Source organism: Mytilus galloprovincialis, chromosome 10 (assembly GCF_965363235.1).
Source record: "Mytilus galloprovincialis chromosome 10, xbMytGall1.hap1.1, whole genome shotgun sequence".
NCBI lineage: Eukaryota > Metazoa > Mollusca > Bivalvia > Mytilida > Mytilidae > Mytilus > Mytilus galloprovincialis.
The window spans coordinates 64,513,565-64,526,289 of record NC_134847.1 but is presented as its reverse complement, the minus strand read 5'-3'; the positions used below and the strand labels follow the sequence as shown (position 1 = coordinate 64,526,289).

Below are 12,725 nucleotides of genomic sequence, written 5' to 3'. Positions count from 1 at the left end.
GTTGATAGATTAATGTCATCTGCACTTTCAGATTTCTTCTCCAGGAATATGATAACAATTTAACGTCAATTTTTTATTTTCATTTGAACAATTTAATGTACATGATTGGATGATTAGCATTGATAAAATGTAAAGAGCAAAACAGAAACTGAGCTACACGAATTATTTCAGAAACAACTGTATTTCCATGAGCCAACCAGCAAATTTTTTAAAATTAAAATTTAAAAAAAAAATGGGAATCAGAGAGTATAACTCTATCATTTAAATACAATGTACTGATAAAATGTAAAGAGCACAAAATAGGAACCATTGGCAACATGATTTATTTCAAAAACAACTGTTTTACCTTGAGCCTACCAGTAATTTTTCAAAAACAAAAAACAAATAGGGAATGAGTCAGAGTGAGTATAATTGTATATGAAGAGACTTGTTCTTGTGTGTTGATTCTCTATAGCTAAGTTAAAAGATTGAATTAATCATTATGACCTCTGTGGATTATGATGTTAGCATGTATGACCTCTGTGTTCTGATGTTAGCATAATGAACATTGTAGTTTATCATCCTCACTTTCATCATTTAGTTAAAAATATCTTGGGAATAGCTTGGGAAAGAAAAGGATCATCTATGAAAATTCTTCCTGTCATCTGATATAGATTGATGTCAATTTTTCTGTTTCCCTTATAAGCACATGTTAAAAACTTATAAAACAGTGAAACAACAACATACACAGCATACCTTAATGTAGCTGCGGAACTGTAGCTCTGAGGATATTTCTCGACTATTTATGGTCCGCAAATAGTAAAAAAATATCATAAAGACCTATAAGTTAGGTTCTGCAGCTATTACCTAAATGATATAAATTTTGTCCAAAAACCATGAAGTAATTCAAACAATAATTCATAGCAAACAGAAAATAATAATAATATAATAGTTGACAAAAATAGTTCACAAACTTCTTTGAAGATAACTAATTATCCAATTAAAATGTACTATTTCACATGAAAATTCATAATTTTGTGAATGCCTTCTTGTACATACTAAATTATGGAGATTGAAATTAAACAGTCATTTGACAAAAAATTATTTGTATTCGCTATTTCAAGTGAAATCTGACCAATGACTAGTAACTCCTTGAAAAAATAATAATTGAAATCAAGTGGGCAAATTGGGTTGAAGTAAAATAAAGATCAAAAGACAACTATATCCCTCATGTGTTTCCTATATAAACTATTGCATGTATAGGTGGGAAGATCAAACCTTATATTTCTTTCATTTTTTTTATACTGAGCCTGACACTTACATTTTCATTTATTGCTTATGTTAAACTAAGCTCAGTGTTTATTCTGTCATAAACCTGAACAAATTCAACAAGTTTTATGCCTTTCTATACCTTTTTAATGAATTCTAATAATATTACAACTCTCAGGGGACTTAATCATTATACCATTTGCCACTAATAAACTTTCATTAAGATAATTTTCGTTGTTTACTTCTCTTGTGTGCAGAAAACATTACTTTTGTGTTGTTGGAAGGATTTGGTCCCCCAAAGAATAATTTGTTTGTACATTGATATGATTAACTTCTGACAACTCTACTGACTTTCACCATTCCTTTTCGACTTATCAGCATTTTACTATAATTATTTTAAAGAGAGATAGTTCAGTTAACATTCCAATGATCTTGTTACAAATGTTCTTAGAATTGTCAGGACAGCACTGGTGGGAGGAGTCCATTAAGATTAGACACAAGAAAACATCCTGTCATTTAAAATGTCTGAAAACTCTGCTTTCTTAAAATCCCTGACAAATACGGCTGATTTAAAAACAATGAATCCATTATTTTATTACAGTTTACTTAAAAAGACAATAAATACAATTTTTAGTTAGAAGCAACCCTACAAATACTGACATCAGACAGTTTGTGTTCGGGAAAGAATTGTCGTCTTTAGTTCGTTAAATTGACAGGTGGAAACTCCTAAATAGGTAGACTAATTAATAGACACATAAAACGTCTGTTTAACTTTAAGAATACCTAAATGTAGTGTCAATTTAATGACACATAAAGCAGAAGACAAGTCTGTTAAAGAGGACAGCAATATTCAAACCTAAATAGTGTCAACGCAAATAGACACATAAAACAGAAGAAAAGTCTGTTAATGAGGAATAGTCCAGTCATTCTATGGTTATACCTCAAACTAATTGCAACAGAAATGTTTTTTGTGGAATTCGTGAGAAATATAACGTATAAGAAACATATCAAAAATCGAGAAAAATCGAAATAGGGGAAAGTCGTAAATTTTGGCCAAAAAAAAATCTAGATTTTACTTCAGATATTATGGAAAGATATGGCGTCCGTAGATTAAGAATGACGATATGGGAGACAACTCGTAATGGTCAACTGCAGACGACGCATCTTGGTTCCATCCTTTTCATTCTGGTAAGTTAATATAAAACTTATATATAAAAGTTTTATACGTATTTAACATTCTTAAGAGTTAACGCTACCATGCAAGGTATTTTGGATGTTTTTGAAAGGCGTAGATACACGGGAAACGTCAAAATGTAGTACGCGGCAGAAATGAGCTCATTTCGGTTTGCCGAGGTTTCTAAACCAGAAATCACATACAAAACAGCTCTGTTTTTTATATTTTGACTACATTATATACATTACATACATTAAATAGTCCCGTAAACAGGAAATTTTATTCTTAATGCCAGGAGTTGCTGACGAAAAAAAAACTATGGAACGCCGATTGTGCCAAAAAGGTTACAATCTAACTAAATTTAATTCATGGAAAAATGAAGTTGTACCGATAATCAAATACAAAATCCATGCAGACAAATTGTGTTATGGAGCTACCATTTAATTTTTCATGTTAGTATGGAGGCTAGGATAAAAATGAAAAAAAAATAGGGAGGACAGGATGAGACAATTTCAAAAAAAATCAAATGATAAAAAATGAATATTTATTAATCAACTAATAGAGGGAAATTAGAATTCAACAAAAATACCATTATACAATTCAACTGAGAACAGATACTACATCGGAATAATTTATTGTTTATAAGTCAACATATATCTTTTTTAATATTGTATTCAAAACAAATCTTATATGATAAAAATAATATAAAAGCAAAATCAAAATAATTGAATCTCATCTTAACAGTTTTATCTTTTTTTTTTTTAGGTAATAATGGATGCTTGTGTTTTTTGTCGGGTGTCTCTAAAAAATGGTGAAGAAATAGCACAACTAAGAGAAAAAGGATGTAACACGGTTAATAGGACCAGTCAAACCAGAAATGATACAATTGTCACAACTCCAGGACAAAAAGTTCATCAGAAATGTCGACGTGATTACATTAATGCTAACTCAATCAAGAAGGACATGCGAGAAAAGGATGTATTGATAACCGAGCCAACTCATGACTTACGATCTTCTATTCCTGATTTTGAGTTCCAGAAGAACTGTTATTTTGTGGATATTTCGCAAAATTTTCAGAGAGCAAAAGGGGAATTGACGTGTTTCCTGTCAGGACAACAGATTTTTCTAACACCCTTAGAAACATCTGCAAAGAAAGAAATGATGAATGGTCCGAAATCGTTTTGAGGAGGCTCAACATTGCACCATCAGATTTGCACGCGGCAGACGCAATATACCACCAAACATGTAGTGTTAATTTTAGAACTGGTAAGCAAATCCCCGTCTCGAAGCAAGCAAACAAAGAGGTCAAACGAACGACACCAGGACGACCAAAAGAAGATTCATCAGAGAAAGCTTTCCTGCAAATAGTTAGACAATTAGAAGAAACACAAGACGAACTTGCATCCGTAAGCGATCTTGTTCAGGCTATGGAAGACATTTGTGGAGATAAGGCGTATAGTGTGGTGCACATGAAAAAGAGACTGCAAACTTATTTTGGATCCGATATCATCATCACGGAAGTAAACGGAAAGCCGAATATAGTCACATTCAGGAGAACAGTATCATCTATTCTGAACGAATTTTACAGAAGGCCATCATCTAAGAGTCCAGAAGAGGAAAAGCTATCGATGATAGAAACAGCAGCTAAGTTAATAAAAGCTGATATTATGAGTCTTAAAGATTCAAAAGCTGTATATCCGTCTTCTGTTGAAATAAACTCAGAGCAAAACATTATATTTGTCCCAGATTCGTTACAAACATTACTACGTGCATTATTTAGTCAAAACGACTCTTCTGTTAAAGTTGCATCTGTTGGTCAAGCTATTATTCAGGCTTCCCGACCAAGAACACTTATTGCACCACTACAAATTGCCCTCAGTGTACAAATGCACCATCACTTTGGATCAAGATTTTTATTGGACACTTTGAACACTCTTGGTTTCGCTTCTTCCTACACAGAGGTTCAACGATTTGAACTTAATGCTGCTGCTGCTGCTCATGAAAGAACCAACACACAGTTTGGGAATGGCACTTTCGTTCAGTACATAGCTGATAACGTAGACCATAATCTGAGAACTTTAGATGGTCATGGAACATTTCATGGTATGGGCATGATTGCAGCTGTCACTCCGGGATTCAGACTTGACAAAGCTGTCCCTAGGCTGTCTCCCACACTAAAGGAAGTCTCTGACCTAGCAAAAATTAACATAGAATATTATAAAATGCAATCTAAACAATCGTTACAGGCAGAGTTCGCAGCCATGAATTATGGGCCAAATATGATCGATACAACGTGGAAGTTAGACATTCTGTCAAAAGTATGCTGGCCTTTGACATGCAACCGACCCAGTTGGTCAGCAATTATGCACAAAGTGATGGACGGTGACTACCCAGGAAAATCATCTGTTGTTTTTTTGCCAATGATAGACATGAATCCTAGTGATCTGACATATATAAATTCAACACTTAACTTCATAGGCAAGCACGCAAAGGCTCAACATTGTGTACCTATTTTGACATTTGATCAACCCCTCTATTGAAAGGCAATGAACATAATTAAAGATGAACCATTGAACAGTCCTTTAAAGTCAGTTATCTTGAGACTTGGAGGCTTTCATTTAGAAATGAGTTTTTTAGGCGGTATTGGTCACTTGATGGAAGGATCAGGAATTACTGAGCTACTTGAAACAGTGTATGCACCAAATGCAGTAACTCATATGACTAGCGGAAAGGCTATTGCACGAGCAGTAAGAGCACATTTTTTGATAGATACAGCTCTCACGTCAATAATCTTGTCACACATATACGGCATACCACTTCCAGATGAAATCGAAAATGAGACTGGTACCAATGATATTAATCCAGCAAATTACATAAATATCGACAATACCGATATTAACGCTGAGGACTTTTCGGATGAATTGCATGAAGCAGATGCGATGTTGGATGAACTACTGAAAGGGGACATATCCGTCGAAAAAGCTTGCGGCAATGTTTTAATAGATCAAATTAAATCTAGGATAGATAACTTTCGGGAGACACACAAAAGTTTTCGTACTTCACAACTATGGTTCCAATATATGGATATGATAGATATTCTCCGTAGATTCATCAAAGCTGAAAGGACTGGTAACTGGGAACTACATTTACAAACAGTCAAGGACATGCTTCCGTATCTTCCAGCTTCGGGACACAATCTGTATGTCAAATCATCACGGGTATACTTACAACAAATGGAGAACTTGAAAACAACCCATCCTGAAGTATTAGCTTTTCTACAATCAGGCCATCATGTTATAAGAAGGAGTGATAAATTCTGGGCAGGTCTTTCTTCTGATTTGGTCATAGAACAGGTTTTAATGAGAAGCTTAAAGATGACAGGCGGTATGACTCGAGGAAGAGGTATGTCAGAAGGTCAGCGAGCCCAATGGATTTTATCTATGCCAGACTGCGCGGAAATGAACAATGCTTTGCAAGAGTTTACTGGAGTCAATTATGGAACAAGTGACCAACATAAAGAAGGTGGGGAGTCAAGGAGATCTAGAGACTGTCAAGATGTGAAAACATTTTTAACGTTTCTTATTAGCAGAAATCCTTTTGTAAAGGAACGAGTTTGCGAAACATAGAAACAGGGGTCTCGGCGGACAAATTGTCAGTGTTGATAATTCGAAGGAATTAGGCATTAAAATACTGAAGTCCATGGACGGAAAAAAAATAGATGAATTTTCATTTAAAAGGAAAGAACAGGCCACTATCTTAAGTGCAAAATCGGCTATCAAAGTTGATGATAATGTCATTATTGTTGATTCACAGCTTCTCTTCCAGCGCTTTCTTGCTGCATCAAATGGCATATATGAAGATCAGTCCGAAATATTCACCTATGAACTCTGTAGTCATCCCAGCTCAATGTTTGATCCAAATGGTCTCATGCGAACAGCACAAAAGTCTAGTCTTGCAGATGCTATTTGGGGAAAGGGCGATTGTTGCGCATTCGAAATGAGCGAAAACGACGAAACTCAGTATGTTATTGATGGCGGCTCTCTTCTCCATCGTATACACTGGCAAAGCGGACTTTCTTTCGGTGAAATTTGTCAAAGGTACATTGACAGCGTAGAACGGAAATACAATAAAGCTATAGTTGTATTTGATGGATATGCTTCGGGTCCAGATACTAAAGATGCCACTGACCAGCGGCGCACCAAAGGAATCATAGGCACAAAAGTTTCATTCACAGATAAAACTCCTTTCAAATCTAAAAAAGAAATATTTCTAGCAAATATTGAAAATAAGCAAAACTTTATTAATCTCTTGAGTGCAAAGATGGCAGAAAAGGGAATCGAAACTAAACACACAGATGCCGATGCTGATGTTTTGATAGCACTTACTGCAATCGAATCAGCGAAAACAAAACCAACTGTTTTGCTTGGAGAGGACACTGATCTTCTGGTACTACTCCTTCATCATGCGGACGTTACATCAAATTCACTGATATTCAAATCCGGCAATGTGCCAAAAGTAAACACACATATTAAAATATGGGATATTTTGAAGACCAAATTGCTGCTTGGTGATGAGCTATGTACACTGTTACCTTTAATTCATGCTATCAGTGGTTGTGACACAACTTCAAGAATGTTCGGTGTCAGTAAGGCAGCGACCCTAAAGAAATTTGGAGAGAATGACTTTGTTAAGACTCAGGCACAGTTACTATGCAATGCTAACGCAAAGGATGATGTTATTTCTGCTGGTGAAAACATTATTTCCTCTTTATATAATCGTGCTCCATATGAAGGACTGAATGTTCTTCGTTACAGGAAGTTTGCTGCAAGAGTATTGACAAACAAAACATGCGTTCAAATTCATACTTTGCCGCCAACATCAAATGCGGCTTCATTTCATAGCCAGAGGGTGTATCATCAAATGAAAATGTGGATAAACAAGGACAATCTAAATCCGTGTGAATGGGGTTGGAAAGTCGCTAATGGAAACCTTGTTCCACTTAAGTGTACAATGGATGCAGCTCCCTCTAAATTGCTGAACATTATTCGATGCAATTGTAAGACAAACTGTGACACTAAAAGATGTACTTGTAGAAAAAATGGACTTGAATGTTCAATAGCTTGTGGCGAATGTAAAGGAACTGGTTGTACAAATTGGAGCAAAACAGTTGACATGGACGATTAAGTGACAATCAACTTCAAAAAATTTATGTAGAATACGCAAAAAACATAATAAGCATAATTAAGGGGTTTCGGTAAAACAATTGCATGTTTTTGTTATCATATAAAGTAAATATTTTGGTTTAAAACAAAAGTATCATACCGGTCAATCGTTTTTTATTGTTGTTATAAGATCTATTGAATTTACGAATTGGTCATTATTTGATCCATCTAACACTTAACGTATATATATAAAATTAATTTGAAAACTTATGATATAATTTGATTTTTATTTAGAAAACATAAATTCCCAGTTTTTATCAAAAATACTAACATTTTCACCCAAAATTATCACTTCTTATACTTCAAAAGTCATCATAGTTTATTTTTTTTTTATTAATGGTTATAAGATCTATTGTCTTGATTAAAAATTGTGTACGTTGCTATTTTCATATTTTAGTCACAACAAATTTCCAGTTTTCGGCGATTTTTCATCAAAATCCAAGGTTTTCACCCAAAATTTTCAATTTCCTGATCTTTGCAGTTCATCAACGTTTAAATAAATCATTACTGTAATAAGATCTATTGACTTTCTTAACAATTTCCGTTGCTATTTTTGTTTTTTAGTCACGGCAAATTTCCAGTTTTCAGCGATTTTTCATCAAAATCCAAGGTTTTCACCCAAAATTTTCAATTTCCTGATCTTTGCAGTTCATCAACGTTTAAATAAATCATTACTGTAATAAGATCTATTGACTTCATTAAAAATTATGCAAGTTGCTATTTTTGTTTTTGAGTCACAGCAAATTTTCAGTTTTCAGCGATTTTTCACCAAAAATCAAGGTTTTCACCCAAAATTAACAATTTCTCTTCATCCAAACATTCTCGATTTTTTTCATGTTCAACAGTACACCTAAACCAGCTTAGAAAACTAGAAGAACATTCTGTTGCAATTAGTTTGAGGTTTGGTCATATTTTGGATAGAATGACTGGACTAGAAACCATTCTTCAAGAATAAAACAGAAGAAAAGTCTGTAAAGGAGGAAACCATTAAGAATACCTGAATAGTGTCAATTGAAATAGATGATGGCTATAAACCACTATAACTATAATGAACAACCATCACTCTAACAAGGAGTACTGAATTCTTTCTGTACAAATCATAAAAGACTGATACCCTCTTGCTCTAAAGGTAATGATTTTCCTTCTACCTAAAATACATTAACACTTTTCATGTGAGAGAAAGAAGAGTAGACCAAACGCACAGCCTTTTTACAAGAGACTCCTAAAGATGATTGTCATGCCTGCCCACCTTTTTAAATCCTCGATCTGCAACTTAATAATGTGTAGTCTTATGAATGGGTCAAAAGTATATTTATTGTGCATTTACTGACTATTTGAAGGATAAAAAATGCTAAAAAGATGTTTATTCATCAATTGACAGTGTATAAGAATAGAAATATATGTCTATTTCAAATGCAATTTTTGTATAATAAACCATTGTCTTAATCTTTGAAACCAGAGACATATAAATACAGTATATATGTCTCTATTGAAAATCCTTTGTCTTAACATTTCAAAAAATGCATTTTATACTTTTTACATTTTATTACAAACATTGCATAATAATAAAGGAATTTCCAGAATATTATATATTGATATGTGATCATGAAATACTATCTGAAATTTTTTCACTTTTACTATTACTACCATCTTGGCTTTACAATTGAAATAACAGTTGACATCTTGATATTAAAACAAAGAGTTATGATGTAAAATCATGTGACACAACCTACAGTACACTTCCACACCAAAGAGAATATTTTTTAGATAGTGATATGATATTTTAAGTTGTTCTTATAGTTTGACATAAAGTATTATTTTACATTGTCCCATGAAAATGACATCCAATATTATTTTTCTTTGTCATTACAGTTTGACAGGAATATTGTTTTACATTGTCCTTAAGACTCTTCATGGTATTATTTCATACAAATTATAACTTTCTACTGATATTTCCTATTTTCATTCTGAAGGTATCGTTTTCCCTGTTACATCACTATTCCAGGATATCATTTTCCCACTTTGAAACACTCCTACACAGTATTATTTATCACTATTTCCAGTAATATAAAATACTTTTAGATTTACAATATTCAGCAATGGAATCACATTACAAAAATATGTATCTTTGAAAATCATCTCAAACAGCTTCATTTAAGGATTTGTTGGAGGTTTTTCCAATCTTTTCATTTTTTTTATTTGAAGATTTATCATAATAACTTAATATTATCCATCTTTCTTCATTATACAATTAACTGATTATGTTCACTAAATATCCAGTGGCAAATATTATATAAATGTTCAGGAAGATTGATCAAACTAAGCTACTATAATACTTCATCTGATTCATATAAAAAACGATAATTTCTTCACAGTTGTTCAGTTTTTTTCCATAATAATATCATAAAATATGAGCTTATTTTAACAACAATATCAGACAAATCTGATAATCAAAGCCAGGTCAACACTTTTGATATTAGAAAACCATAATAAGGGATTTTATTTTGAGCTGTGTAGGGAAGACTGATAGGCCAAATATGTTGTGTGAATACAGCATTAAAATAATGGTAAAAGAATTCAGAAAGTACCTTCAAGAATAGAACCCTGACCATAATAAACTACATTCCATATTATCAGACATCTTAAAATGCAGGTTGGCATCAAATTCTGTAGGCGGATCCAGGTGGGCCCTGGGGGTTATCCCCCCCCTTTTGTGGGAAAAATTTAGTTGATTATATAGGAAATCACTGAAGCATGACTAGAGCCTAATAAAAAGCCACTCAAAGTTTTATAAAGAACCAACCATTCATATGTATCCCTGGGAGTGGGCCTTTTATAGCTTACTATACAGTATGGTCCATGCTCAAAGTTGTATAGTGACCTGTCATCATTTACATTTTGTCCTTTGGTTTTCAAGGAATCCAGTTGTCTTACTGGCAATCATACAACATTTTGTTTTTACCGGTATATCAAATAATATCTTTTGTGGTGTCGATTGTGACAGAATGCTCCATGAATGGTGGTTGGAGTTCACCGACATAAAATAACGGATTTCAATAAGCTACACCGACATAAAATAACCGATTTCAATAAGAATCTAACATCATTCCTGTAAAATTTCAATCAAAGAAAGTGATAAAGATAGCTAACATGTCTATTCAAATATCAATTACTGAGACTTGACAGTCAGTGTTTCACTTGGGGAATCACTCTACATATTGCAATTCATTACAGTAAAAACTACTAGGACTATTGCATATAAGTTTCTAGTACGCCATACTATAAAAGTAGAGATGAAATGGAAATATAATCTTTAAGATTGTATTAACTTTTTCTTTTTTCATCTAATCAACTAACTTAGACAATATGACCACAGTGACACAGACTCTCTACCACAGCAATTTGGTTATAATTTCTGACTAGTAAACATTTTGATATAATGAAACAAATTGCAATTGGGCAGAATTTTTATTGCAATACATATTAAGAAACAGTAACTTTTAAATCCATTCAAAACAATGTTTTTGGATCAATGATCTCATAGTGGTCTTAACAAAAACATGCTATTAAAAAAAAACTCTATGGGAAGACTTTAATAATACTTTGTTTTTTGAGGGACAGTAAAAATATGTATCTTGTTTTTTGAAGGAAAGTAAAAAAAAAACTAGAGGCTCTAAAGAGCCTGTGTCGCTCACCTTGGTGTATGTGAATAATAAACAAAGGACACATGACAAAATTGTGTTTTGGTGATGGTGATGTGTTTGTAGATCTTACTTTACTAAACATTCTTGCTGCTTACAACAATCTCTATCTTTAATGAACTTGGCCCAGTAGTTTCAGTGAAAATGCTAGTGAAAATTTACAAATTTTATCAAAATTGTTAAAAATTGACTATAAAGGGCAATAACTCCTTAGGGGGTCAATTGACCATTTTGGTCACGTTGACTTATTTTTAGGTCTTACTTTGCTGTACATTATTGCTGTTTACAGTTTATCTCTAACTATAATAATATTCAAAATAATAACAAAAAAACGGCAAAATTTCCTTAAAATTACCAATTCAGGGGCAGCAACCTAACAATCAATTATCCGATTCATCTTAAAATTTTAGGGCAGACAGATCTTCACCTAATAAACAATTTCATCTCCTGTCAAATTTGCTCTAAATGCTTTGGTTTTTGAGTTATAAGCCAAAAACTGCATTTTACCCCTATGTTCTATTTTTAGCCATGGCAGCCATCTTGGTTGGTTGGCCGAGTCACTGGACACATTTTTAAACTAGATACCCCAATGATGATTGTGGCCAAGTTTGGTTTAATTTGGCCCAGGAGTTTCAGAGGAGAAGATTTTTCTAAAAGATTACTAAGATTTACGAAAAATGGTTAAAAATTGACTATAAAGGGCAATAACTCCTAAAGGGGTCAACTGACCATTTGGTCATGTTGACTTATTTGTAAATCTTACTTTGCTGAACATTATTGCTATTTACAATTTATCTCTATCTATAATAATATTCAAGATAATAACTAAAAACAGCAAAATTTCCTTAAAATTACCAATTCAGGGGCAGCAACCTAACAAGGGGTTGTCTGATTCATCTGAAAATTTCAGGGTTGATAGATCTTGACCTGATAAACAATTTAACCCACGTCAGATTTGCTCTAAATGCTTTGGTTTTTGAGTTATAAACCAAAAACTGCATTTTACCCCTATGTTCTATTTTTAGCCATGGCGGCCATCTTGGTTGGTTTGCCGGGTCACGTCACACATTTTTTTAAACTAGATACCCCAAATGATGATTGTGGCCAAGTTTGGTTTAATTTGGCATAATAGTTTCAGAGGAGAAGATTTTTCTAAAAGATTACCAAGATTTACGAAAAATGGTTAAAAATTGACTATAAAGGGCAATAACTCTTAAAAGGGTCAACTGACCATTTTGGTCATGTTGACTTATTTGTAAATCTTACTTTGCTGAACATTATTGCTATTTACAGTTTATCTCTATCTATAATAATATTCAAGATAATAACCAAAAACAGCAAAATTTCCTTAAAATTACCAATTCAGGGGCAGCAACCTAA

The 12,725-nt window shown here is 33.2% G+C and overlaps 1 protein-coding gene and 1 pseudogene across 11 annotated transcripts in view; one reads left to right on the top strand and one right to left on the bottom strand.

The window, feature by feature from the left end:
• The window catches only part of LOC143048112 (dorsal-ventral patterning tolloid-like protein 1), a 153,512-nt gene that overhangs the window by 44,301 nt on the left and 96,486 nt on the right, over positions 1–12,725 (bottom strand). The window lies entirely within an intron of this gene.
• LOC143048801 (uncharacterized) lies at positions 4,852–6,050 on the top strand (annotated as a pseudogene).